This window comes from Podarcis pityusensis, assembly GCF_964106645.2.
Source record: "Podarcis pityusensis genome assembly, chromosome: 3".
NCBI lineage: Eukaryota > Metazoa > Chordata > Lepidosauria > Squamata > Lacertidae > Podarcis > Podarcis pityusensis.
The window spans coordinates 20,626,317-20,650,009 of record NC_138026.1 but is presented as its reverse complement, the minus strand read 5'-3'; the positions used below and the strand labels follow the sequence as shown (position 1 = coordinate 20,650,009).

The following is a 23,693-nucleotide window of genomic DNA, read 5'->3' as shown; positions in this document are numbered from 1 at the left end:
TGGATGGTGAAAAGCAAGTCAACTACTGTAGAATTCTAAAACAAAAAAGTGACATTTGCAAGGAAACTGAATAAATCTAGCAGGTACTCGGGCCTTTCTCCAGCACTAATCAGAACACAAGGGATCCTTGTGAGTAGTTGGAGGGTTCTTAACTCCCCAAAGTTGAGCTTTAGAATTATTGCTCTAAACAAAAGAGGCAGCATTTAAGAAAGTGTGCATGGTTGTCAGGTACGAGTCCAATTCTAGTTTTCCTCCAGTATATGTCTCTTGACAGGGATAGGAGGCAGAATGCTAATCCCACTCCTCCTATCTCCTTGGCAATGCACGAAAAGAAGCAGTATTCCTTATTTCAACTGCTGCCTATCAATGAGGCCTTCTGCACTGGCAGGTGATCTACTTCAATACAATCAGTGTCTTAAGCATGTTTCCATGACCCGGGACTGATTGCCGGCCAAGCATACCTGTATACGTTTGTTTTGCTGTAGATATTTGGAGAAACTTGAAAGGTCAGTTTGTACAGATGGCTCATTATGAAGCTCAAAGTAACAGAACTTGACAACCTGTTCGCAGGCCTCCTAAATGTCTGCATAGCCAAAAACCCCACAGCTATAGTTACCCTTGGGTATACATTTCATGCAGATATAAGCCGTTCATGGCATGGAGATAAGAGAACAGAGCAAAAGAATGGGGAGATTGTGTTTGAAGTAGTACTTTTGGTAAGCATGCTGACACAAAGCTGTGGCCTCATGTCTGAAGTCTTATTTTTATTTTTCCAATTGTTTTCCTTGAGATACAGTTCCCATTATCACGGTCTTTTTTTCTGCTCAATGCCTTATAAGGCATGTTTTATTTATCTCAGAAAGATCCTTTATGCTCTTGTGTGAATTCCCATTGTTACGGCTCATTTTAATTTCCTTTAAAGCTCTTGGCTATTCTTCTGATGAAGTAGAGCTGCCTCTGCTAAGTTCTTTTCCACGCTGCTATCTAGTGTTTCTCTATGTAGATACACGAAGCTTCAAAACACAAGCAAGAGTCAAATTAATCCATCTCTTTCAAAGCTAGCATATACATAGAGAGTGTATCTGTCAGAAATTATAAATCTTTTCATTTTATTTCAACCACTTGGGTTACTAGACCATAGGCATGGCAGAAATAAATACTTGCATTAACCCTAAGGGCAGACCCTCCAAGTGACCCTATTTTCCAGGGACAGTCCTGGATTTACAGAAGCCGTCCCGGAATGACCCTGGAATGACCGTCCCTATTTTCATTGAATAAACATTGGAGGGTATGGAGTTATCCAACCCCCGAGCCATCAGAAGGCAGCCCTGTGTAGGGAAAGTTTTTTAATGTTTAATGTCTTGTTATGTTTTTATATATGTTGTAAGCCACCCAGAATGGCTGGGGCAACCCAGTCAGATGGTTGGGGTATAAACATTATTATTATTATTATTATTATTATTATTATTATTATTATTGAATAGGACTTCCCTATTTTCATCAGAGAAATGTTGGAGGGTATGTAAGGGTAGGATTAATCTAACCAGCTTTAAAAGCGGAAGCCCTGTGCAAGAACTCTGCTTGCATAATGGGGCCCTCCCCCATGCCCTTGCCTCCTGAAATTGGCTGGGGGGGGGAATCCTACAGAAGAGCACGTGGGGGGGGCGCAGGTATCATAGAATTGTGGAGTTGGAAGGAACCCAAAGCAGGAATCACAGCTTCTAGGTAAAGGTAAAGGACCCCTGACTGTTAAGTTCAATAGCGGACGACTCTGGGGTTGCGCGCTCATCCCGCTCTATAGGTTGAGGGAGCCGGCGTTTGTCCACAGACAGCTTCCGGGTCATGTGGCCAGCATGACTAAGCCGCTTCTGGCGAAACCAGAGCAGCTGACAGAAATGCCGTTTACCTTCCCGCCGGTGCGGTACCTATTTATCTACTTGCACTTTGACGTGCTTTCAAACTGCTAGGTTGGCAGGAGCAGGGACCGAACAACGGGAGCTCACCCCGTCGAGGGGATTCGAACCGCCGACCTTCTGATCGGCAAGCCCATGGCAGCTTCTACATATGCACAAAGCCAAGGTGAGGAAATACCTCCTTATTAAGGTTGTGTGACCTATAAAAAAGTTGGAACTACCTCGTTCCATCTGGTAAGCTGCAGTGCTTGTGACGAAAAAACGATTGGGAGAGTGCACCATTGAATTCCACCATATATATTTTTTAAAAATCTAGATTATGTTAACCCAATCTATTAAGCCTAGATCACTGTATTCAAATATCTGAGAGTGAAATTTGGAATAAACCAATTAAACGAGGAGTGTTTACAGACCCAATATAAAGACAGTTTTCATGTGCCCTCCTTGACAGTTGTGCCTACTTAGCATCCAATTCTATTTTGCTCTCAAGATCTTTCTATAAGGAAATGAGCACATTTTAAATGCCCTCATATCTCTCTTTCCATGCTGACTGTGGCAGATCTAGGCAACAGAGCAGTGAGTTGTTTAAAATAGCAGACCTTGAAAATACAACTCCCTGAAACATTAGCAAGTACAAATTTCTCAGTATATGGTTGTCACTGTAGATCAAACGTCACTTACCTTTGCGGAAAAGCCACACTAGTATTGTAGATCACAAAAATGTCTCAGATGATGCCAAAAGGAACATGCCTGGCTAGGTGTAACCCACTATTAAGAAGTTTCCTCAGTTTTCTGAATACTGTTTTTGAGTGACCATCTTATGTATTTGTGGAAAAAGTTACAGACCTTAGGATGCCACTAATACTTGAAAGTGGCACATTTTTCAGAAGGGACAATGCCTCCATTTTTGCTTCAACCTCATAAAATACTGGGAAGAGACTACTACCCCAACACAAATGAAACAAAAGGGCAACAGACTATTAAACATGGCCACATACATGCATGGTGGTGCTAATTCACACTATCAGTTGGACTAGTGTTTATCCATTGTAATAATTTCTAAAGAAGGTTTGACCATGCAAAAATATTTCACAATTTTATTAAGTCGTGTCCTCCTCCCAGAGAGCACGTGTTGCGGTGAGGTAATCAAGACTGACCTCACTGTTGTTCTGGGAGGGAGCGAATCGATAGCACAACAACCCGATTGGTGGTCCCTCGGTTGCTGGGGTAAATTTGGCCAATGGGATCGTTTCATGCATTAACCGAGGGACTCATCTATACCGCTGCACGTTGCGTTGAGTTTCCTCTTAGTGCCTCGTGCAGCGGATCACCCTCCCTATATTTAGGGTCTTACTATGACCTTGCTATGCCTGTCATGGGGTCGTCTGCTCTTGGGACAGGGGCCCGGTAGGAATTTTCCCATTTGGCTGATTGGCTGGTGCCACTTGGCTTTCGCCTGCCATGTAGCAAATCGTCACAACAAGGTTTGGCGGTTAGGCATTGGTTCAGTGGTGGTGGAGGGGATGTGGATAGGCTGTGCCTGCGCCTCCAGTGCTAGAGTTTTCCGTTAAAGGAATCCAGGGGCTGGCATTGCATTTTTCCAATCCCCTTGCAGGGGTTAGGGCCACGCCAGAGCCCCTGGGAGCATTTGGGGTGAGCTTGAGTCTGAACCTGGTCCAATTCTCCCCCAGAATGTTTTCCCTTACAGACGTCTGCCGGAGTCCAGTCGTCAGTGCTGCCCCTGCTGAGGTCAAGTGCAGCTAGTCGGGAACCAATGCCTAAGCAAACCACTCACGATCTATAATCAATAAAGTTGTGGCCAAAATTATGCCAATAGCCTTAAACTAAATTCTGTGTCAATTGTGTCTTTATTTATTTATTGGGGGAGGTCTTGGGATCTTAACACGCAACTCCCTTAGTACTCTTATGAGCATTAGCGTGGCAGTGTTCCTCATTTTACAGATATAGAAAAGAAAGTTCACAACTGAGCAAAAAAACCTAACCCCATGCCAGCTGAAGACATTTTGCTGCCTGAGGCAAAGCACAACTCATTCTCTGCCAAAAAAGAAAGAAAGAAAGAAAGAAAGAAAGAAAGAAAGAAAGAAAGAAAGAAAGAAAGAAAATAAATTGTGAGCATACTGGAATAGAGGTCCACAGCCAGACTGCTGAACTGAAAGACACAAGTAGAGCTTAAACTCAAAACAAACCTGGCATTATGTGTGAATGTGTGTACATCTACATCTATATGAAACTCACAACTTCTTTCTCACTAGAAGTCACATAGACAACGAAGCGCGCGCGCACACACACACACACGGAAGCAGGTTCAAATGCCATACAAAAGATAACGAAAGAAATCTTTAAAATCAAATTCGTCCTGCACTGTTATGGAAATGTTGGCGATCAATCAGGTTAGACTTCCAAGGGAGTAAACAACAGGGTATGTGCACTTATGCAAGTAAATATATAAATGTCCCACAAAGTTTTAGCAATATAATAGTGATGTCTTCATTATTCTCAAAAGCAGACATGACATTATGACCATCAAAATGCTACATTGTAGTATTATATTATATTAAAGTGAATATTGATTTTTTAAGGAGTATCATTCATCTTAGTGTCTGAAGACTCCCTGAACTAGTGGTTTAATGCCAACAAACGATGCACTAGTGAACATAAAGAGACTGTAAATGTTGCACCGCCAGATCCATAGGCATCTTTTTGTGATCTCTGCACTACATTGCCTTATTACAATTCCATTTCTGAAACCATTGCTGTTATGTGAAATTTAATCCTCAAGCCGTAAGGGATTGTGGCATTTTCAGTGCTTTAGAAGTTTACTGGGGAAACTCAAAGGTTTTTGTTTTTGTTTTTTCCTAAAAAGGTCCTGACCTTTTCAGGTCTGGTTTCCCTTTTCATAAATGCACTATAGATCATTTTTTTATGACGGAATAGAAAGAACAAATGACCAATCACCAATGGGAGGCAGAAAACCAAAGTTTACTCTGCCAAAGATGGCGCCTGATGCTCTAATCAGGTAACATAGGAAGCACTTGAAGTTGCAGCCCCCGTGATGTTATCTTGGATATGAAATAGGGCAAACATGCCACATTTCACATTATAGGCACATATAAATGTAAAGGTAAAGGGACCCCTGACCATTAGGTCCAGTTGTGACTGACTCTGGGGTTGTGGCGCTCATCTCGCTTTATTGGCCGAGGGAGCCAGCATACAGCTTCCGGGTCATGTGGCCAGCATGACTAAGCCGCTTCTGGCAAACCAGAGCAGAGCACGGAAACGCCGTTTACCTTCCCGCCGGAGCGGTACCTATTTATCTACATGCACTTTGATGTGCTTTTGAACTGCTAGGTTGGCAGGAGCAGGGACCAAGCAAAGAGAGCTCACCCCCTCGCGGGGATTCGAACCACCGACCTTCTGATCAGCAAGTCCTAGGCTTTGTGGTTTAACCCACAGCGCCACCCGCGTCCAATAGGCGCATATACATGGCATGAAAATGTGCATTAAAGTGCTGAATGTGACATCATTTTGGGTTGCTATACACACAATGTCATTCTCACGTCACCCCTGTCCCATGCTATTTGTGACAAGAATGCACTTCTCAAGTGCTTACTGCCTACATGTGTAAACAGACAGCATCTTCTCAGCTGACCTCCTGCCAGGGGTGCCAACTTGAACAAAATATTTGGAGGCCCCAGATAAGCCCCACCTCACAAAGTGAGGTGCATACGCACATTTTGAATGGCAATGCCCATCAACTGGGGGGCTGCCCCCCTCGAATGTTTTATTGGGGGTGGCAAAGTGACCCCGCTCTCTAGGCATTAGCTCCCATGCTGTTGTTGGAAAAAGCTAACAAGAGTATTTGCCTTGGGATTATGCAACACAGAATATGTAGAGATAATAACCCTTACCAGAACACCTCTATTGTTCAAAAACGTTCTGCATACTTTTAAACAGCAAAACAGTTTAGACCATAAATAAAATTATTTCCATGTGGTTCGCATGTACATCTTAAATCTTAAGGCATTTAATGGATCTAATATAGTCAAGGAAACAGGCTCACCAAGGAGTAGACACAGGTACTGGCTGTGGTCATGAGGAAGAAACTACTGCAACAGAAAGAGGGGATAAGTAGACAGAACCCTGCTTCAGAAGTTGCAATGGAAATTGAGCAAGGCAAGCGGGAAATGGTACAGGGTTTCCCTGACCCATCAAATTACACCTGTTTTACATGTTTGGGTATCTTGAATTTGTCTTGTATTCACTTTTATATGCTTTTATATTGCTGCTTTTAGGTTGTGTTTTTGTTTTAACTATAATTTTTTAGACTGCATCCCACTCAGAGATTTCTAAAATATTAAGTGGTATATAAAAACTTTAAAGCAAATATTGCATTGTTAAATCTATACTGAATGTGTTTGTGTGATTTGATCACTGTATTCTTAAAAAAAAAACCCTGCTGTTAATTGCTTTGGGACTTTTTTTAGTGGGAATATATATTAAATAAATCTAAACCCAATAAACCTCTGTGATCCTATTAATTGCATGTGCAACTGGTTCTTATTGGTGTCAATGTTTTTACATCAGCAATGTGAAAAACCATAGCATGGGTACTTATGGGTACTCTCTTGAGGGATTGCTGCTAACCTATATTTTATTTGCAAGGTCAAAATAGTGCAAAGACTCACGCTCAAGCAATTTCCAAGCTCTGAACACTTTGCTCCTATATTTATTGATTTAAAAGATGGGAGTGCTGGTACTGCTATTGATAAAACTACCTTTGTTTGAACTGAGGTGCAGAGAGAGAAGAATCTGAAGTATGTCTGATAATTGGTTGAAAATCAACAGATAACTACAGAATCTTAATAACTGGAAGGTCAGCTGTTCCAACCCCCTTCCCTAAACTCAGGCACCTAGAAATAAAAAATGCTCCATTAGATTTTGGAGGGTAACCAGCTCTTCAAAAGAGTTTGTCACAAGCCCAAGAAAGTCTCCTCCCTGCCACTCAGGGAGCTTCTCAGAGTTGCACTTCCTACTTTTGCTTAAGAGGAGATACGAGTAAAGCAAGTTGCCCTTGCTTGCAGGGATGAAGGTGGGTGGGTTTCTAGCAGGTCATTACCTCTCTGAGGTAGATAATTGGCTTAAACTCTGGACTTCCTGCCTGCCCCAGTATGGGAAAAGGGGAGGAAGTGGCAGAAACCTTAAAGGAATAGCTTTCATCACAACCACACACTCATGGAACACAAGAGGCTTGCTATACACCAGGACACCAAATTAAAATTTAAGAAAAATCTCCATCGCTCATGAAGTGAATGAGGCAAGTGCTTTGGTACTTACGAACAGACTAGGGTTTGAACAACTGCTTAATGTCAACTGTCTTGTAAGTCTCTGAAGAGGCACATCTGAGACTACTAAACCTGCACTGGTTCCCTGCAGAGTGTGGAAGGATAAGGGGTGACAGAGGAGCTGTGCCTCTCCTTAACTGAGCGAGCCACTAGCGTGGTTGTCTCGTTTTGGAACATTCCTTCTTCTCAGACATTTCCCCTACTTGTTTTTTTTACCGATTTCCAAACCATAGCCGTAAGTTTAAAAAAATGCCACACAACAAGCCACATTTAATTTTCATAAATGAACTGATAGAAATCAGCAGCCACAGCCGTACCCACCCTTTCCCTGTTTCCAGTCCCTTTAGGAATCAATCTGGACAAAAGTGAGGTAGTCAAAGTAATCTAGTTAAGAGCTAACTTTCTAGCAAAGCCGGTAGTTTAACCTGTACAGTATTTTCCACATACAACCCTGACACTGTATCCATTGCATCACAAGAAGTTATTCTTCAAGAAACCAGTGTTTGCAAACCAACTGGTATAAAAACAACTGAGGTGTTAAAAAAAACCAGAACCCTGAAAAGAAATTGCCCTATTAATATTTTATATGACTTCTGTTTTATTTTTAAATGGCATTTGCACTGGCAAGAGCAAATCTGTTCACCAACAATATAAATGCTTGCATCCTATCTACAGTCCCCTATGCCTTTAGATGGCCAACATCTGACACTTACGTTTGCTATGTAAAAAAAGAGAGGAAATTTTAGCCAACTTCTCACCAAAAAGCTCACAAACTGGGTATGGAACATATTCCCAGACAAACACATATTGCATTACTACCTTAATTTCAGAAATGCAGCGGATGCAGGTATTGCCCCTGTATTCTTACTGGTTTTTCAGAACATATCATCTAATGAAAAAACATGGCACTCAAAACATGTCAAAGCAACAGGAACAAGACACATACGCATGCAAAACAACAACAAAAAAGAACAGAACATTGTCATAGGCATGTATGTTTCACAAAGAAATAAAACAAAATACATGAATACTTCTTGAGAGAATGATGGATATCAGCTCTAAATAGAATACATTAAAGACTTAATTGCTTAAACATTTAATAATATTTGCAGATTTGCCAAGCTTGTATTGTTGGTTGTCTGTAAAATGTACTAAACACCATGAAAATAATAAAAGGATGCCAAACCATATAAAAAAGAGTGTGGAGATTCTTGTCCTTATATGGATTCTAGTTGGTGTGTGATCCTTCCCTTACCACATAATTGGTATATTCCATAATGATTAACACCATCTATCCTGCAAGAGAACTTGTGATGTCCCCCATTGACTAGCAACAACCAAGCAAGCTGCCAAATAAGCATCAAAAATATTCAGCAACATGAGGTAAATTGAACAACAGCTGGTTATGAATGGGTTAGTGTTTATGCAGACTGGAATTAAAGAGCCCTATATATTAATTATGGGGTGGGGTTAGGAAAAGGAGCACAACAAACTACTTTCATCAGCTACCTTAGAAACAAGTAAGAGGAGATTTAATAGATTCTAGACTTGTTGAGGCTGAATAAATATCTTGTTCTATCCCACAGTAGTGCTTCAGGGTTAAGCATATTCAGTGTCCTTTATAATCAAGTTGTCAATATACTGCCTTGGTGCTATACATTGATTTTCTGCCAAAATACAAGGAAGTTATCCTTGTGTGTTCAGTGGCTTGGCTGCAAGTTTATATTTTTAGACAATAATCTTTCCTATCACCCACACACTACTGTTTCACCACACTCATACTTCTTTTTAAAAAATCCCTGTTAGCATTTAGAAGCATAGATGTAAATTTAAAGGAGCAGTTTTAAATTTATGCAGCTATTACCATCGTGCATCCTAACCTTGGGAAAGGACAGTCTAAAACACTTGAATAAAAAAATGTACACATTAAGCTTAAAACAGAAGATTTCTCTTGGACACCCAGCTTGACAAAATGCTTCACTAAGGAATGGCAAGAAACTTCTACCTGAGGCAACAGAAACAACATTAATTACAGAATGTTTATGAGAGCATTAACCACATGAAATGGGGTATGAAATACACCAAGGGTGTTTAGAAAAGGGAAAAAAAGCAGAGGGAGCTTCACGGTCTACAAGCATTCCTTTAGATAAAGTTTTGTCTGAATCCAGGAATGAAACTTGTAATGCGTAACTTATGAAGCAGTCACGCTTAGAATACCATGCACAATTCTGGTCGCCCCTGGCCCTCCACAAGCACCTCATTCCTCAATCCAAAACTGAATGCCCCCCACCTTGAGTAAAGGTAAAAGGTAAAGAACCCTTGGATGGTTAAGTCCAGTCAATGGTGACTATGGGGTTGTGGTGCTCATCTTGCTTCGGGCCGATGGAGCCAGTGCTTGTCCACAGACAGCTTACCGGGTCATGTGGTCAGCATGACTAAACTGTTTCTGGTGCAATGGAACACTATGACAGAAGCCAGAGCGCATGGAAATGCAGTTTACCTTCCCACCGCAGTGGTACCTAGTTATCTACTTGCACTGGTGTGTTTTTGAACTGCTAGGTTGGCAGAAGCTGGAACAGAGCAACAGGAGCTCACCCTGTCGCATGGATTAGAACCGCTGACCTTCTGATCAGCACCTTGAGTATTCCACTTGAATTTACAAACTTTGACGTTCTGTAAAATACTGAACCTTCCACCTCACTTCCAGTGAGGAGAATCAGAGTTTGGAAGTTCAACTGGATAACTCAAGTTGGGAGGGGCAGGGAGATTCATTTTCAGACAAAGGTATGGGTTCCACCAGTTCCAAATGGCCTGGCAGAGAAGGCTCTGTCCCTTTTTCTGCAAGCCTGCTATATCCCTTTCCTGGCTCTGACACAGGAACCCATCCCATACAAGTAACTGTTACAATGACTGGAGTTCTTTTGTGGGGGACTGCATTATCAAGGCTTATAAAATTACACATAGGGGTTTTTTTTGGGGGGGGGGGAGATTTTCCACCAACTCACTCAACCTGAGGTAATCTCATGCAGCTAATTAGTGGGTGCATCAGGACAATTTAAGAAGGATATTGACAAGCTGGAACGTGTGCAGAGGAGGGCAACCAAGATGATCAAGGATCTGGAAACCGAACCTTATGAGGAACAGTTGAGGGAGTTGGGTATATTTAGCCTGGAAAATGGGAGACTGAGAGGAGAGATTATAGCCGTCTTCAAATAGAAGATGGAGCAAGCTTGTTTTTTCCTGCTCCAGAGACTGGGACCCAAACCAAGAGATTCAAGTTGCAAGAAAGGAGATTCTGACTAAACATCAGGAAGAACTTTCATTTGTCATATATATTTTTTATTAAAGTTTTTTTGATACAAGATAAAAAAAAGAAAAGGGGATCGGATTCTGTCTGCTACATAAAAAGAATTATTCAAAACATTCACTCCACGACAGCATCCAATAAATCCACTATAAACCAGTATTTTTCCTATCTTCAAACCCAAATATTGCATGTTCATCTTCCCTTTCATACAAAAAGTCCAAAAGGGGTTCCCAATGACTAATACTGATAAATGTCTGCAATAGCTTTTCTCCAATTAAACGTATCAACTTTGCCTCCAACAATTTCAGCAACCATGTCTTCATATTAAACAAGGGTAAATCTTCCCCTCTATGTGCATATAAGAGTCTCTCCGCTGTGAACACACATTGAGACAATATTCCCTAATCACTGGTCCACACTCAGTTCTGTATCTTCAGCTTCCATCAGGTTGAACTTTCTGACAGTAAGAGCTGTTCGACAGTGGAATGGACTCCCTCAGGAAGCGGTGGAGGTTTTTAAGCAGATGTTGGATGGCCATCTGTCATGGATGCTTTAGCCGAGATCCCTGCCTTGCAGGGGGTTGGACTATATGACCCTCTGTGTCCCTTCCAACTCTACAATTCTATGATTCTATGACATCAGTAACCATGGACACATACAGAGAAGTGTAAATGTTTTAAGACCAACTTGGGTAAAAGGAAGAAAAAGCAGGTGTCCATAATGGCCCACACACTATGGTTGTTGTTTTTTAAGGGGAAAATTATATTCCTTGACTTTGGAAGAACAGACAGATTTGATGCTTGTACAGTGGTGCCTCGCAAGACGAAATTAACCCGTTCCGTGAGTGTCTTCGTCTAGCGGTTTTTTCGTCTTGTGAAGCAACCCTATTAGCGGCTTAGCGGATTAGCGCTATTAGCGGTTTAGCGGCTATTAAAGGCTTAGCAGCTTAGCTGCTAAAAGGCTATTAGCGGCTTAGCGACTTAGAAAAAGGGGGGGGAGCGGGAAAAAAATCTCAAGACTCGCAAGACATTTTCGTCTTGCGAAGCAAGCCCATAGGGAAATTCGTCCTGCAAAGCAACTCAAAAACGGAAAACCCTTTCGTCTAGCAGGTTTTCCGTCTTGCGAGGCATTCGTCTTGCGGGGCACCACTGTATCTTGAAAACTTCTTAACCTTTGATAAACGATGCATGGGCCAGGAGAAAAATGTTTGAGCAGCAATGAAAAGCTATAAAACATGAGACAAAGAATAGTTATAAATGTGAATGAATGTAACAAGCTAGCCAAGGTGTTGAAAATCAATATTAGTACTTGGAGCCATCATCATTATTTTTACTGCTCCTGTAAGTAATCCTGTCGTTCTAATTCTGTCAGTGATATGAACTTGGGAAGCAAAGCAAATAATTAACGGTCTGAGGTAATTGAAACACTTGACCTGTTTAAAAGGAGAATGCAGCTCAACACAGGGATGGAAACTGCAATTGTCATCATTCCTGAAGAAGAGAACGGATAGATATTATTATGCGTTCAGGTATAATGAGTCTCAGTGGCAGCTTGTGTAGCCAGAGATTCAGAAACTGGTGCCACGGCTGAGAGGAATATCAAGGGGCAGGAACCTGATACTGGAGGATAGTGTGAGATGGTAGCATGGGGGTTAAAAAAACTCAGCACTACGCAGGCACAAGTCTGCTAATTGACCATTTTTCTTCATTTACTTTACACATGTGTACTCTGCCTTTCTGAACAAAGTCCTCTCACGGATGCAAAAATAACTAGCAACATTACATTATATTAAAAACCAAAACCAAAAAGCCAAAAGCGAGCAGCAGTATTGTAAAGTATCTTCATCAAGCCTATACTGTACTAAACTGGGCAGGAGAGCTGAGCAATGTGTAATCTTGTCTTCCACAGGTAATCCAAGAAATTCCCCAAAATATGGATCTATGCATTCACTGGTTTTCTCCTAATGTACTTTAAATATTTTTTTCCCCAAGTCTGTGTTTTGCTCTGATGTTCTTTTTCTTTGGGACACAGCCTGTGACCATAATATATACAGGTTTAACAAGACGAGAACTATAACTCTGTTAATGCTGTCAGTTTTGAAGCTTGTGTAATAAAAAAGGTTGTGTTGGCAGAGGTTCTAAATTTAAATCTTATGATCTGTGCAAGTTTCTAGTATTTTGGTTTCTTAGATAGAATTTCAATAGTGGCTTTGCGATAGTTGCTCTTTTTTATAGAATGCAGTTGCTGTTAGTATACTAAGCCAGTGAAAAGATACCACTACCACTACTACTATCATTTATATGCCACCCATCTGACTGGGTTGCCCCAGCCACTCTAGGGGGCTTCCAGCAAAATATAAGAATACCATAAAACATCAAACATTAAAAACTTCCCAATACAGGGAAGTATTCAGATGTATTCTAAAAGTCATAATAGTTCTTAATGAGAAAGTTTTAGAACGAAATGCCTCTCTAGTTTTCCTTTGTTATCAACAGTTTCCTAATATTTTTATCTATGAAATTATTTTCATCTATACTGATCATGCTTTTGAATTATGGTGTTGGAGGAGACTCTTGAGAGTCCCATGGACTGCAAGAAGATCAAACCTCTCCATTCTTAAGGAAATCAGCCCTGAGTGCTCACTGGAAGGACAGATCCTAAAGAAACTGTGGGAGGCAGTGGAAGACAGGATTGCCTGGCATGCTCTGGTCCATGGGGTCACGAAGAGTCGGACACGACTAAACGACTAAAGAACAACAACATACTGATCATCTATATTATGAATAATATTTTTTTTCCTATTGGTCTTCACTGCCACAAACTTGCAACAGTTTGACCTCACTTCCCAAAGATGCATTCCTCCATTGTCTCCCGAGACAGACAGATGCCTACAGTCAACAATGGTCATAATGATAAGCAGGTGGCGCTGTGGTCTAAACCACTGAGCCTCTTGGACTTGCTGAGCAGAAGGTTGGCGGTTCAAATCCCCGCACCAGGGTGAGCTCCTGTTGCTCGGTCCCAGCTTCTGCCAACCCAGCAGTTCAAAAGCACACCAGTGCAAGTAGATAAATAGCTATCGCAGCGGCAGGAAGGTAAACGGCGTTTCCGTGTGCTCTGGTTTCCGTCACGGGGTTCCATTGTGCCAGAAGTGGTTTAGTCATGCTGGCCGCATGACTCGGAAAGCTGTCTGTGGACAAATGCTGGCTCCCTTGGCCTGAAAAGTGAGATGAGCGCCGCACCTCATGGTCACCTTTGACTGGACTTAACTGTCCAGGGGTCCTTCACCTTTACCTTTTTATAGTGGTAATAATCAGCTGTGCTTTCCACAGTATCAGAAATTATTACTTATTATTTCAATGGTTAACATTAAAAAATGTTTGTGTGTGTGTATATCACACACAGAGTGATATTAAAAACCAAAATGCTTTGTGTTGACAAAGTCTGTCACTTCCCAGGGTCACTGTAAATAATGAGAACTTTAAAAAACCACTTTCCCAAGGAGAGTGGGGAAAATAAGTTGAGAGTAAATTGGGGCAGGGGAGGAACAAAATAATAATAATAATGAAAATCGGGGGAACATGAATGGTTTTTTAAGATACTGCAGTGTCTCTGAAATATTAGTTGATAATAAGCTGGAATGTGGCATTATTCCCCTTTAGAATTTAAGTCTTTATACATCAACAAGGCCCCTGTAGTATCTGAATAATAACCCTTCTCAGGAAGGAAAGTATACTGAATCATCACACACAATACTATAACAAATTGGGGACGCATGTGCTGGGGGGAGGTAGAAGGGGATCATATTATAATTATAATTTATAAGGTTCTACAGGGGAATTTAATGATAAAGTCACAGTAAGGCACACTGAACTATTTCTTTGAATCATTCCCACCAGACAAGGGAAAAGGTGAAACTGCTTCTGCGTCTGTCAGCTCTTTGCGCATTAAAATGAACAGTTAATGAAGTCAATGCAGCTGCTGAACAATATGTGTTTATAATGAAGCTGCTGTAGTGATCTGACCTGCAGGTTGGCAGACCTAATATGCTAGACCCATTGACAGAAAAGCAGATAATGGTTCCCCAGCACTCCTTATCTTCTCCATTCAAAAGACAACACTGGATTTCACTAATCAAGGGCTTGTTTGCCTCTAGGGCAGATTAAGCTGCTCAGAAATTAACAAATTTGAAGTCAGCTTTCTAATTAAAAGCTTTATAAAGAACCACTCTTATTCTGTACAAGCAATTCCCAATTAAATTTTCAGGCTACAGCACATGGCCATAATCTCAAGACAGATGACTTTCCACGGAAAGCCCCCTCCCCCAAATAATGCATTTTTTTGTACTGTCCAAATGTAAGGGCCATCATGCTGATCTCCAAGAACAAGCAGGTGCTCAAAAAGCAGCTCAGAGAAGATTTATTTTTGCACTGACTGGAGCCCATGGGAACTGGTCCTACAACATATGGAGGGCTACATTTATTTATTTTATATATCTACAGAATTTCTATATCCCTCCCCCTTTATCCAAGGATCACAAGGATCTTCAATATAAAAGCACAACAATACATAACATAAAAACAAGAAAAACACTAGTTTTTCTTGGGGGAAGAGGAATGCTTTCATCCGGCATCTAAAGATATGTAACAATGGTGCCAGGCGAGGCTGCCCAGAGATAAACATTCCACAAGCAGGGAGCCACCACAGAAAAGGGCCTCAGATAATGATTGCAGGTTCCAGGATTCTTCCTATGAGAAGAAGCGATTCTTGAGGTATTGTGATCTTGAGCTGTTTAAGGCTTTATAGGTCAAAACTAGCACTTTTGAATTGGGCCTGAGATGGTGTTATATATATGTTCGTTGCTAGACTCAATAGATCAGGCAACAGTTGCATTGGGAGCCATTTCTTCATACAAATGTATTCAAATACTTATTCCTAGCTCTCTAACGCTGACATTCTGTTTTACTTTTCCACAATGGATATGATGGAGAACTTCTGCAAAATGCTGAATGGGGTGAACCATTCCTTCCTTCCTTCCTTCCTTTTATTTGTATGCCTCTTTTCCACAAAGAAACACACACACACACAAAATCATGCTCAAAGCATCTTACAATGAAGAAAACAGAAACACATTTCAAACAAACACTGCTAAAACAATTTCCTAAAAATATATGGCAAAACAATAACATAGTAACAATTCCGTAACATAGCAAAACAATCATTTCATAAGAACATAGCAAAACAATCACAAATATAATAACATGCAAAAATGTACATTTCAATACTACAAATATAAGAATAAAATTTAAACAATACACAATATCCAATAGCAAAAATAAAAAGGAAGCTTCAGTTTCACCTTAGTCCTAGAAACATCCCTCCAGTGATGTTGCTCAGTGTACCTTTCCTGCAGTAATTTGCAAGGTTTCCAAGGGCACTGGGTGGTCAACATAATGTGGCCAACTGAACTCTGGTTTCAAATATCTTAAGAGCTTTTCTTATGAAATAAATATTTACTGATCAGATTATTGACTCGAAAAAAGCTATCTTTTGTTGAAATGTTGCCATTTATTGTGCATTTATGTCAGCCCCCATGGCTTCCAAATGAGCCGTATTTCCATGCCTTACTTAATATAGAACTGCTTGTCATTCAGTGGTGCACAATACCCCTTTGTAGAGACATAAATGCCTAGCAGCAAGGAAAAGCCTGACAACGACACCACGGAGCCAGCCGCGGTTCCTACCAGTCCTCTTTTGTACAGGATAGTGCAGGATGCCACCACCTCTGTGCTCTGCTTTGAACTGAAGCAGACGAGAGTGCTTCTGTTCAGAGGTCAAGCCACCCTAGTAAAAACAGTTTCAGCGAAACCTGTCAAGCTGTAAAACAAAAATGCAAGGGAGAAGCAGTTGCTGTGAAATGCTTCTTTGATACTACAAACGGCAGTATTCATGAAAGACGCAACTTCTTCTTCTTTTTTAAAAGACGTTCCAAAAGATCCAATGGTTAGAGTGAACATTTTTAAGTCCTCAAAGGGGAGGGGAAAAGGTTGCATGCTCAATTCTCATGCTTAAACTAATACCTGGATGATCCAAAACAGATGTCTCTCTTGGAGCTAGCAGCTCCAAAAAATTTTTTGCAAGACATTTCTGGGCACGGCGGCATGCACTTAAAATTCAAATCCATTATTTATAAAGCGCAATGAAATTGTCTGAATACATGAATTGGGAATGTGGGTGAGCTGTCCAACAGTAATGCATTTAAACAGCAACACCTGATTTGTGACAAACATCCATTAATTTGGGGGAAGGGGGAGAGTCAACCCTCTGCCCAACTTGCAAGGCTGCAAGAGACTGCCTTTCAGATTCAGCTTGAGAAAAAACAAATTAGACTATGAAACAAACCGATATTTAACTAAACCTTAGAAGGGTAAAAAAAAACCAAACTTACACAAGGTGCACTCTTTTATCCCAAACTAATCAATCTAGAACACCACCCCAGGCTTTGTCCTAAGAAATCATTCGCTTGGATTAGAATCCCCATGCCACCCTCGTGAAAGAATTAATCCTTCACATAATTCCATTTATTGACACAATCAAGGTGATGAAGAGAAGCAGCACAATTTTGCTTCCTGTCCTCAAAAGCATACCCACAGTCCTATATTAATTGTGGTTGTGGTTGCTCTACAGTATATTAGGTTACACAGCAAGTTCTATAAACTGATCTACAATTTCACTGCTCCTTGGAATATCCCCCCCCCATGTGGATTGCCATCCATCCATCCATCCATCCATTTTTCATTTAGCCTACCTCACTCTGTGGTAGGTGGTTCAAATATATAATTAATAACAGTAACGTAATCCATGCTGAGATACTGTGAACATATCTAAAAACGAGCTCACAGTTGCATGATGCAGGTCATGGGGAAGCTGACAAGAAGACAAGCGTTTACACAGCCAAAAATAAGAACGTTTTATTTTTAGAATTGTTTGATTTCATTACAGCAAGCTGTGGGGAACCTTTGAACCACAATTCCCATTAGCCCCAGCAAGCTCAGCTAATGGACAGGGGTGGTGGGATTTGTTCGGCAGCATCTGGGAGGTCAATAGTTACCCATATCTGCCCTACAAATTACTGGGTGCCAATTCTAACGGAAAGATTTTGCTTATTTGTACAGGCCACATTCATATAGGCCTTTGAACATCTTGAAGGTCAGAAAGGAAACACCATCATTCTCCACAGCTTCATACAGATCTGTCACAATCTGTAACATTCACCACATGATAAGCCAAAAGTGGGACTAAGAGACCAAGTAGCAAGGGTAACTGAGTGGTTGGATGAACATGTACACCCATATAGTTGAAGTTTAAAGGACTCCCCTAGACCAGTAGTTTCTCGGTCAGCCAGAATAATCACAATTAAGACTGTATTGCCTTTGGTTGACTTGGCTCATCAGGAGTGTTTTCAGAGGCAATTAATCATGAACTGCCATCGTAATATTCTATGTCAGATTGGGCAAAGGTCAGCTGGACTCATTCCTGAATGTGCTTTTAAGAGACATCCAAGCTGTGTATAAAAGAAGCCTCCAGAGGTTTCTTTCAGATCTCCCAACTGAATCAACTGTAGAAAAGACTAATGCTCGGGCCTCAACCTAGCAAATAATTTAGGAAATGTTTAAACTTTTTTGTTGTTGTTGTCCTCCATGTCTTAAGACTTGTCGTCAGTCCTTTGAGAGATCACTGGGATATCAGCAGTGGGTTCTAAAAGCCTTTAAAAGGGATGCAAATACAATATGAATCAATTAAGCCAAAATAAAGATTCCAGAGGAAGTCAGATGTTTACAACACTGCTTTATAAAAAACTAAAGTTCATTGTATTGCCATTGTTTATAGAGCATTTGCATCAATTGCAAGACAATTTAGTTGATACCAATTCCTCTCGGCTCTTAACATTTGCTTCTAGTTGTGGTTTGGGGAAGAATCCAATCTGGGACCAGCCAAAAATGGAGACTACCTCTGAAATGCAGAAAGTTTCTGGATTTTATCTTTTGGGTCACAGAGGAGTATGCAAGAAAATGACTGTGACTTTTACTGTATCCTAAAATAATATATGAAGCCTGGCGTGCTCTGGTTCATGGGGTCACGAAGAGTCGGACATGACTAAATGACTAAACAACAACAACAAAATAATATATATTAGACACAGTTAGTGAATCATATGTTCTGTCTTAATTCAAGCTCCAAATTTTACTCCTCTTCAATCGGGACCAAACTGTACCAAGTTGCTAATTTTCCATGGTGAAGTCATGACAACATTTTGTTGTTTTTTAAAAGGGAAACATTGCATAGGAGGCAGCAGAATCCAAAATATACCTTAAATAAGTATATATAAGTGCTCATTCTTACAAAAAGGTATTTAAAATTATTTGTCTAAAAGATGTTTCAGTGTTCATGAGCAATTATTCTGAGACACTCAGAGAGAGGAAAATCCGTGATTTTCTAGATTCACAGTCCAGTTTGCAATAAATGGGTCTCCAAGGAATAGGCTGACCAAAACGCTGTCATCTTGACACAGAAAGGCATTCAGACCCCAGTTGTCCGCTGCAAACAACATACATTATCAGACGATAAAAGGAACAATGATTGAGGCATGTCCTGCTGTGGGCCCAAAGGTCTTCAACGTTAGCACAGAGTTTCTAATCCTTTACCATTTTCTCTAGCTCATTTCCCCCACTTCATATTTGTAACAATGATTCTATTTAACACATGCCAGTATGAGTAACTTTATTCTTCCTTCTGATCTGCTTTTATACAGAGGCTTGTGTTACCCGGATGGCCTATAATTCATTAAGCCAAATTTCCTTCCATCTGGTGGAGGCTTACACAGTTGTTGAAAAGCTGTCACTATAACCTATTGTCACTGCAACCTTTTATGAACCAAACTACATTTTCTTGTCAAAATGCATTTCAACGGTCCTGCCAGTGCTTACTTTCAATTATTTCCTTTATCATCAGATTTTGAGCACTGGAGGACTTGAGATCATGTACTGGAGATAAATTTTCCCATGACCATCCGACGATTATCTAATATGCAAACACGGCTGGATATTTTAATGGAAGCTGCGTAGGAAGGTTCAGATACAGTAGGTGCACTTCAGGAGGCATTAGAGAACAAATCTGCACTATTATTTATTGACTCCAGGCGTAGAAATAGAAGAATTCTAAATAAGTATAATGGGAGGAACAATCACCATCTCTTTCACTTGCAGAGGAAAGGCAAACATGGTGTTCCTCATCACTGTTTTATGAAGATATATACACATGGGAAACCAACTGAAACACAGCGTACAGTTGTAATTTAAGAGAGAATGTGTGGAAACCTTGTGGAATTTGTTTCGTTTAGCAGAAAAATGTGCAATACTTGAATCCCAGTCTTGTACTGATACTGAAAGGGTGCAGCTGCCGCCCTCAAACTCTAACAAGTTAAGAGAAATGTTTCGCAAAGAAATGATGTGCAGGTTATGCATATGACAACTGACAATGCTGTCTGGTCAAAGGTTTCCATTATACTACATGTTCGGCTAAAATCATCCATGTGGTTTTTAGGTTTTTATTGCTGTTGGCATCCATCTTGAGAGACAATGGAGTACACCTCCAGGGGTGAAGTGGAACCGCTGTGTTAGCTGCACCGAAGTTACCTCCCGGGGGCACAAGTCTGGGCAGTGTGTATGGAGGTCCTGGATTGCCCAGATGACAATATCCCCCTCTCAGCCTCACTGATGTGGTCCAAAGGAAAGCAGAACAAGATGCTTGGCACCAGCTTGGCTGCAGGAACTGCTGGAAGGACGTGTATAAGGTGGAATCCAACTGCCTTAGGGAGTCCATTCTGGATTTGTATATGGTTTACTCCTTAGCCTTACCTTCTCCCTAAGATACCCACAAGGCAGTGGAGGTTTAGGATCAGATATTTCCTTTCCTAGATGGGCTACCTTTCCAGGTTGATGAGCCCCATCTGCCACTCACTTCCCTCCTACAGCATGTGCAGAAACCCCCTCCTTGACTGTTGGCCCCACCATTGGTTTCTTCCACTCAATCTTCCCTAACACCCCATACGCTCTATGTTTTTATATGATTTGGTTAATTTAAGGTACATCCAGTCAGATTAAAAAGTCAATCCTCCGGTTAGGACAAATTTTGTACTAATTTTCAGAATTTGTTGAATTGGGATGATAATGAGTGTTTTGTTGTGGTCCTCACTGGGAGATTAGTTACTTACCTCAGAATAGTTTTTTATAGTGGAATCTTGCCTTCCCCTCATATTTCACTACATTTAACTAATGGATAAAAGCACAGTAACTTAATAGGGTAAGTTCAACAATCACTTTCTAACAAATTCAGATTTATTTTTAGCAATAGCCTGTACAGATTCTAATACCAGTCATTTTGAGAAGAGTACAGGATTCAAAGCTAATCTGAAATTAGTATGCATTTAAAGGATTATACCCTAAATGATGACAACTGATATGTTTCTTTAAGAGCAATGTTCCTTAGCTAAATATCTTTGGAACATTACGATCATAAGCCATGCTTCTGAACATTTTTACTCTGTTGCCTTAAAAACATACTCCCACAGCGTGCTGTTAGCCTATTGCCATAGGCAATGAGAAACCTTTTCTTTTTTTAAAGTAGACTAATGCTTCAGAGTCTCACAGGCTTTCCTAGTAATTACATGTACCCTGAATTTCTTTCACATAGAAATATGCATATAGATGCCAAAAATGTATTCTATGAGCACCTGGTGTATAAAACACCACTCTTTTAAATTACTTATTGGAGGGCGAATTTAAAGCTGCTCTAGCAGAAGTCTTAACACAAGTACTTACAAAATTCAAACTTGGAATGAAGAACTAATACTGCACATATCTTAGCTATATGGCACAAAAAAAGTTACCTAAGAAAAACAGCCATGTCACAATGATTAATGGAGTGGGGGAGGGGAAGAAGGGCAAGACTGTATAAACAATCAATGGCTTTTCCATTTACTGGAAGGTCAACTACAATACACTCATTGATTCTATTACAAAGCAATGTTACTACTATTGTTTGGAACAATTCTGAGGGAACGGAATGGGAATCCTTTAAAAAGAGCTCTATGTATTTTTTTTAATTTTTTTTAAAGGAAGACAATACAATTGGGAATAAAACGTTCCTGGGTCGTGCGCAACTGTCTCATATGCTATATGTTACAGTGTCCAGAATACGAAAGACCTACAATCTTTTTTCATTCATACACACCAATACTTCGCATGTATACCTGACACATCTGATCAGCCTGGACAGGCTTTAATGCGGCACCACCACCCGTCCCAGAATGCTGTTGGGCTCAGGTCTTGCTTGCTGGCTCCCCATAGGCAATCTGGTTGGCCATTGTGACATCATGATGCTCGACTAGATGAGCCTTTGGCCTGATCCAGCAGGGCTCTCTTATATTCTTATGTGATCTAGTAGTTTAAAAAAAATCAAAATAGACTGGCAAAGGCACAATGGGGAAGCTTGAAAGCAAGACCTTGGGAAATCTTTCTGGGAACTCCTACTCCTCATGAATTATTGTTTTAATTTCTTCAGCTTACCTGGTATAGATCTTTGTGGAGTTTAAACAACACTCATTAATAATACAGACCACAAGAAAAGTTGAGTAGCTTGAATCTACAGAGAAGTGCACAAGTAGCACACACACAGAGAATTAAAACCATATGGCTCATGGTTTTAATTGCCGTATTTTTCCATGTATAAGGTTTCCCCCCCTAAAAATAATGTACAAAATTTGGGGGCATCTTATACACAGATAGATCTCCCCCCGTTTTCTTAAATCAGAGTCCCCCCAAATAGGGGGTGTCTTATACATGGGGGTGTCTTATAGACAGAAAAATATGGTAATTTGTCGTGATTCTTAGCTGGAAAATGGTATTAAGTCCATATCTGGCTCCTCATGTTTGCTATTTTACCAGTTCCTAATGGAGAATTACAAGGGAACCCAAACCACAAAAACTATTCTTGCAGTAAGAAGAGAAGAAAAAACATCAGGAAACCCAGAAAGCTAAAAACCTAACTGGAATGTATTCCAAATACCTTTTATTCAAAAGCATGCCAGTGTTTTAACCAGTATTCCTGTGGATTTCAAGGACCAGTGAAGCAGAAAGAAAACAATCTAGTGAGACTTAAAAGTAACAAATCTCTAGGACCAGATGTATATTATTAGAGGGTATTAGAGAAGATAAAGAAAAAACTTTTGGCTACTGGCATTCATCATTTTAAAGGTCTGATAAAAATCCAGATGGAATTAAAAAGAGAAATCGGGAAATACTGTATAAGATTAGCATTAAATGAGATAGTTATGTTTAATGTAAAATTAGCAAACAATTTAACAATATTCCACTAAGCTATAGCAGAGGGACAGGATGCTGTATGGCAGCAATGATTCCATCAGGCTACATAACAGAGGAAGAGATGGGACGAAATAGTTCAGAAAAAGGGCAACCAAAATTATCAAGGGGTTTGAACAACGCCCCTATGAAGAAAGGTTACAACATTTGGGACTTTTTAGTTTAGAAAAAAGGGCAACTGAGGGATGACAACATAAAATGTGGAGTTGCATAAAATGCATGCATGATGTAGAGGAATGGATAGGGAGAAATTTTACCATCTCATAACACAATAATCCGGGGCCATCCAATAATGTTGAATGCTGGAAGATTCAAAAGAAAGTACTGTACTTCTTCACACAGCAGATTTAAACTATGGAACCCATTCCTGTTAAGGATAATGGCTTGATTTCCTGAAATGGGAATGTTTAATTATGTTGAATCGCTGTGTATTTTTAGAATGGTCCCCCCCCCCCTTTGGCAATAGCTCTCATGTGATTGGCTGACCATGAGTCACATGAGGGAGGCTTTACATTCTGTTGTGACTGTTATTCTAGTAACTGTCACTTTTAACTGTTTTCTGTTATCTCTCTGTGTGTAAGAGGGAGAATGGCTGCTGAGAGAGACTTCTTAGGATACTGCTGAGGACAGTGTGTGGCTAGTGTGAGCTGTCTGAAGTGAAATAGACAAGAGG

The 23,693-nt window shown here is 40.5% G+C and overlaps 1 protein-coding gene and 1 long non-coding RNA gene across 2 annotated transcripts in view; both read right to left on the bottom strand.

Annotated features, from left to right (window-relative positions):
• KLHL29 (kelch like family member 29) overlaps positions 1-23,693 on the bottom strand; it is a 404,977-nt gene that overhangs the window by 211,737 nt on the left and 169,547 nt on the right. The gene's annotated exons all lie outside the window — the stretch shown is intronic.
• On the bottom strand, positions 747-22,283 carry LOC308473744. The gene is made up of 2 exons (XR_013984274.1): positions 21,892-22,283; positions 747-1,013 (listed from the first exon to the last, which is right to left on the bottom strand). It is a non-coding gene; the product is annotated as an uncharacterized lncRNA (long non-coding RNA).